Here is a 5,494-nt window from a genome sequence, read left to right on the forward strand (position 1 = left end):
GTCCTACTACATTTCACTGGATGACAAAAAACACTTGCAGTCCTACTTAACTTGCTACCTGGTTATAAATGAAAACACACCGTCATTGGTCAGGAAGGCTAATATCACAGGGTAGTTAATGAGTGAATAGGCTAGATACAAGTAAAAAAATGACCCAACAATGTACCATCCTAGAAGATAAATTCAAAGACCTCGCACGTTTGTACAATCAAGACCTCAATCCAATGGTTTTGCAATTCCTCCTGCAAGCTAAACATGTCCTTAACTCCCTACTGACATCACAGGCATAGAAGGAGTTATTCCACCTGTGTCAATGTCATTATGAGAGAGAAGAGAAAGCAGAGCATTTATTGGCTTTCAACTAATACTAAGAGAGGCACAGAAGACAGTACCAGTAATATACACTGATCAGGAACATTACAAATGCACCCAATAGACATTCTAACAACATTCCTGGACTTTTCCCTGTATGAGGCGAACAATTGCAATGAACAGGTGCAAGAGGATAGTTTCTTCTCATGCACCCAACTGAAGTCACTATTACCAGAGCTAGCCTAAATACTATAGGCAGTGATCTCCACCAAGGAAATAACGCTTGCAATGGACGTCCTACCTACAGGGCAAAGTCTTTGGTCATGACAGCTATACTGCTGACTATTATAAGCTAAACTAGTGAAAGATATTCCCCCACTACACAAATTATTCACAGAACTAACCCCAGTCAAGCAACCTCTACCATAATTCAGTAGAGTCACTATCTCTCTTATTCTAAAACAGGACAAAGGCCTGTTATGATGCAGGAGTTACAAACCAATCTCCCTGATAAACATGGACCTACAAATATATGCTAAAATATTGGCCACTCACCCGGCAAAATGTTTGCCTTTTCTAGTGTATGAGTATCTCATCTATGGACACTCTTGCACAACCTATGGCAAGGGTGCAATGACCAGGGCGAGAAAGTGGCTGTATCATTGGATGCGGAGAAAGCTTTTGATAGAATGAATAGGACTATATATTCCATGTTTTGAAAAAATGGCAATAGGAGAAATCTTCCTCACTAAAATCAAATGGTTATATACCAATCCCACAGTGACAATAGTGTGAAATGGTTTCTGGTCCACAGCAATTGATATCCAAAGGGGAACCAGGCAAGGGTGCCCCTTGTCACCCCCCTTCTGTGTCTTGGCATTAGAACCATTAGCCTCAGCAATAAGAACAAACCCCCAGATTAAAGGAATGCATATGCCAAGAGTCGATCATAAAGCACTCTTCCATGCAGATGACATCCTAGTCACACTGACCCACGAAAATTGATTCATGCTTTGATGGCCCTGATATTGGCTGTCTGAACTTTCTCCATGTACTGCATAAACTGGAGAAAATGTGAGGATCTCCTGTTAACCCCAGTAATGACCAAAAGTACCTACCTATTCTGCTGTACCTCCTATAATCTTAAATACCTAGGAATCTAAGACAATAAACCACTTCATAGTATGATGCAGGACAATCTCAACCCGCTCTTTGAGTCCATTCAGAGGGATCTCACTCGATAGTTCCAGTTGAATCTTTCCATATGGGGGGGAATAAGAACCATGAAGTTGAGAATAATGCCACACTTAAGCTATGGGGCATATTTACAATGAAATGGGGAAGTGTGGCACCGCAAGCAACTTTGCTGCATCGAACTGATTCATTTAACAAATGCAGGGATGCGCCTGATTTATAAGAAAATGGCACACCCGTGTCTTCTCCCCTGCAACTGCACACAAACAGCAGCCTTGTGCCAATGCAGACACCCTTGCACCAAAAATTAGGACAAATAAAAGTATTTCTCTTTGTTGCTAAGCCATGGGTGTTACGTGGGAAGACCCACAGTAACACCCATGACAAGCCCCTTTGACGCAGAGTACTGCAGGAAAGAGGGCCATATTTATAAGGCCGTGAAGAGCCACTCAAACTGGTTTTGTGTGGCCTTGTAAATATGGATTAGCGCAGAGTGCCACCGGAGCGTTAACAACAGTGACACTCCCGTGGCACTAGGGGCTTAAAATTAGGTCCCTATGTGTTCTTCATGCTACCACTAATTGTTCAAACAACCATAAAATGCACGCTTTCTGCATTATGGAAGGCATATGTGTGGCATAGCAGGAAGCATCAAGCTAACCACATGCATCAAAAGAATGGAGAGGGCTTCAACTACCACATGCTGAGTCGAATTGACTGTCCTATCTGTAGCAACCCCAATATTGCATGAATATGTCGCTTCAGATCCTTTTATAGGTTAAAATAAAAAATTGACTCATGAGACCGATCACTAGCTTAGGAAATAGTTAGGCAGTCCGGAATTCGGTTAAAACCGAATCTGCCCGACAATACACTACCGGTGTGAAAATCAGCTGACAAGGTTTAACCGGAGTGTCACCGATTTTCATTGTTATTGCACCACTTGGCCACTTGATGGAGCCAAAGCATTTGAAGAAAAGCTCCAATTTAGGCCGAGAACAAAGCAGTTTGGCATGTGTGTCACCCCCATTAAATTCGGGGAGACACATTGGTTGGCAAGGTTGGTGGGTGGGGCCAGGTCCCATTGAAAATGCTGTCCGCACTTTGTCTGGCCCCACACACCGAAGCACACTGCAGCACATTCCAGTCCCGCACGACGACAAGAAGACGACCAGAGGACGACCGCCAGTACTGCAAGTGCTCTAAGGCCCAGCTGGTAAGTGAAAGTGTGTGTTTTGTCGCACTTTAAAATTGCTACAGAATCGTCAGCTTTGATGCCCCCTGTACCTTATAAGCAGGGGCAGAATAGCGGAGGGAGGACAGGGTTGGCCTTTTGTTAAAACGTGCCTCGGTGTAAATTACAGCGCCGCCTCGCCTCTGCAGGCTCACCTCCTCATTTTATGCTATGCCTCAAATATGTGTTATTCAATTTCACCAATTGGTTGGCAGCCTGTTCAGTGGCATCATTTTCTCAACAGTACACAACCGGTTTCAAAGTGTCTTTTTTTATGATCTACTTTGCGCAGAACAGAATGCCCCGCAGAATAAAGACGGCAGAAGATTATGTGCTGGAAAACAAAGATTTCATGGTTGAAGAAGTGCGTGGGCAAAAGATGTTAATTTGCAGGTTTTGCAGAGTGACTGTCCCAATAGTAAGTGGGAAAACTGCAAGCCGAATTGCTGAACATCTTGTCACCAAGACCCACTTGAAATTGAAAGAGCCACCTAATAGCGACAGCCTTTGCCAGATGTCTCTTGCTGAGACAATGACCCGCTTCAAAAGAAAACGTGAGGAAGAAAAGGATGTGGCACATGAATTTGTACGTGCCCTAGTGCAATCTGGAGCCAGCTTCCACCAAGCTGATGGACCGATTGGGAATCTATTCCGCAAGCGTGCACCAGCATTCAAAACATTACCAAAACCAACACAAATGTATGAGAAATACCTACCAGAGGTGTTCCTTGCATATATTGAACATATTTCAGAGTTACTGCAAGGTGATGTTAAGATCTCTGTTACCATTGATGAAACCCCAGAGATGCGTGGCGACCCAGCAGTGGCAGTGCTAATCACATTTTGTGATGCAAAAAATGGATGGCACAGACGTACCATCATGGCAGATCTGGATGTACTGGAAACATGCAATGCATTGTCACTTGGAATGCTGCTGCAGAGAGTTCTTACCAAGTTTAGCAAAGATTGGGGAGATATTGTTTGTATTTGCAGCGATTCAGCTACGTATATGAAAAAGTTATGTGATGACCTGTCAAAAGCAATACCTGAGCTGAAGTGTTTCCCTGTGAGAGATCCTTGCCACTTGCTAGATGGTATGCTGAAAGCAGCATTACAATCTTCTGAGCTGATGAAGAATGCTATTGATTTTGTAGTACATTCAGGCGCACTGTTTCGTTATGCGCGGGAACTCAAATGCAAATATTTCTCATTTTGTGTTTTGTGTGGCAGCAAAGAAAGAGTCATCCCAACTGTGTCATTTAGTAGGTGGTTCTCAGTACTAGAGGCCGTGACTGCAATATTATCTATGTGGCGACCGCTTACTGAATTTTTGCTTAGTGATGATGCAAAAGGCAAGAAATGTGAGGATCTTCGGGTGCATATTGATAGTGATGTCAAGAAAAGTACACTGTACTGCATCCTTAGATTTTTACAGGAAAACATGACTGCTGTAGTGGACATAATAAAAAAACTAGAGTCAGAAAACAGCCTTGTCTACCAAGTGTTCAGTATAATTGGTGTTGATGTCAAACATCTCCTCGAGAGTAGGCTAGACGACACTTTTAGTGACTTTGGCACGGCAACATGTTCCCTGTTAGAATGCTTGCCACTTGGGAAGCAAAGAAGTGTTGAAGACCAATTCAGGAAATTTTATTTTACCATGCATGAGAAATGGCTAGCTATGATGCATAGAAATGTCCCTTCACCAACCATGGCGTTTGAAGTCAATGAAGCCTCACTTTGGTACGCTGCACAAGTGTTAGATCCATTCCGTAAAGGGGAATTTTCTCCGGACTTTTCAAAGTACAGCTTCATTTTTGACCGCTTTAATACCTCTGAGGGCATGTGCACCCAGTTCAACGCGTATGTTGCAGAACCTGTCCCAGAGTAGGTCAACCTTGAGGTGCACCAGTACTGGCATGGGAAGCTACGTCAGTGGCAAGAGTTGGCAAGTTGTGTACTGGCTGTTTTGGCGTTGCCAGTCTCAAGTGCCAATGTTGAGAGGGCATTTTCACAAATAAAAGTGTACATGGGAAGGAAAGAGAGAGCACGAATGACTAAAGAATCTCTGAAGAAATATTGTATGGTGTTCTACAATAAATTTGACTTGTGAAAATGTATTTGGACTTCATATACACGTACATGCACTGTCTATATGCCATGCATCAATGAAGAAAGCCAGCAATAATAAAAGCAAAGCGTTTCATAAACACGGGAAAAACACCGTTTCAGTTGTTTTTTATGGCGCGAAAATTAGAAATCACTGAAAAGCACTGTTTTTTTCAGGTATTGAAATCACTGGAAAACACTGACAAAACACCACCAGAATTTACCCAAAATAGAAACTGAAAACAGGAAAACCTAGAAATAGTCCAGAATAAAGACAAACAACTGGTGATACACATGAACCTCATCCTAAATATATCACTCTAAGCATGGCATAGAGCACAAAGAGTATTTAAGATAGACAGATACCGCCCTATTGAGGCAAACATTTCAAGGAATTGTGCCATCCAAATAGAAGTCTAGGAACAGTCCTGGCCAAACTTTGAGATACAAGCATTCTCGGCATTAGGCCACCTAATCTCAGGTAACAAATTTAAATAATTTGCACAAGTCAAGGCTGTTAGACCTGGCACCATTGGCGTGGGTTTCCCCTGTATTTTTGCATTTGCCTCCTGTGTTTTTGCTGTGTGTTGGTCTTTGTTTTCTCTGGTCTAGATGCTTTGGGCACTTTGCCACTGCTTTGAGTGC

The 5,494-nt window shown here is 42.8% G+C and overlaps 1 pseudogene; it reads left to right on the plus strand.

The window, feature by feature from the left end:
* The first annotated feature begins 3,038 nt into the window (after positions 1-3,038).
* LOC144762220 (uncharacterized) lies at positions 3,039-4,853 on the plus strand (annotated as a pseudogene).
* Positions 4,854-5,494: the final 641 nt, after the last annotated feature.

This window comes from Lissotriton helveticus, chromosome 6 (assembly GCF_964261635.1).
Source record: "Lissotriton helveticus chromosome 6, aLisHel1.1, whole genome shotgun sequence".
Taxonomy (NCBI): Eukaryota; Metazoa; Chordata; class Amphibia; order Caudata; family Salamandridae; genus Lissotriton; species Lissotriton helveticus.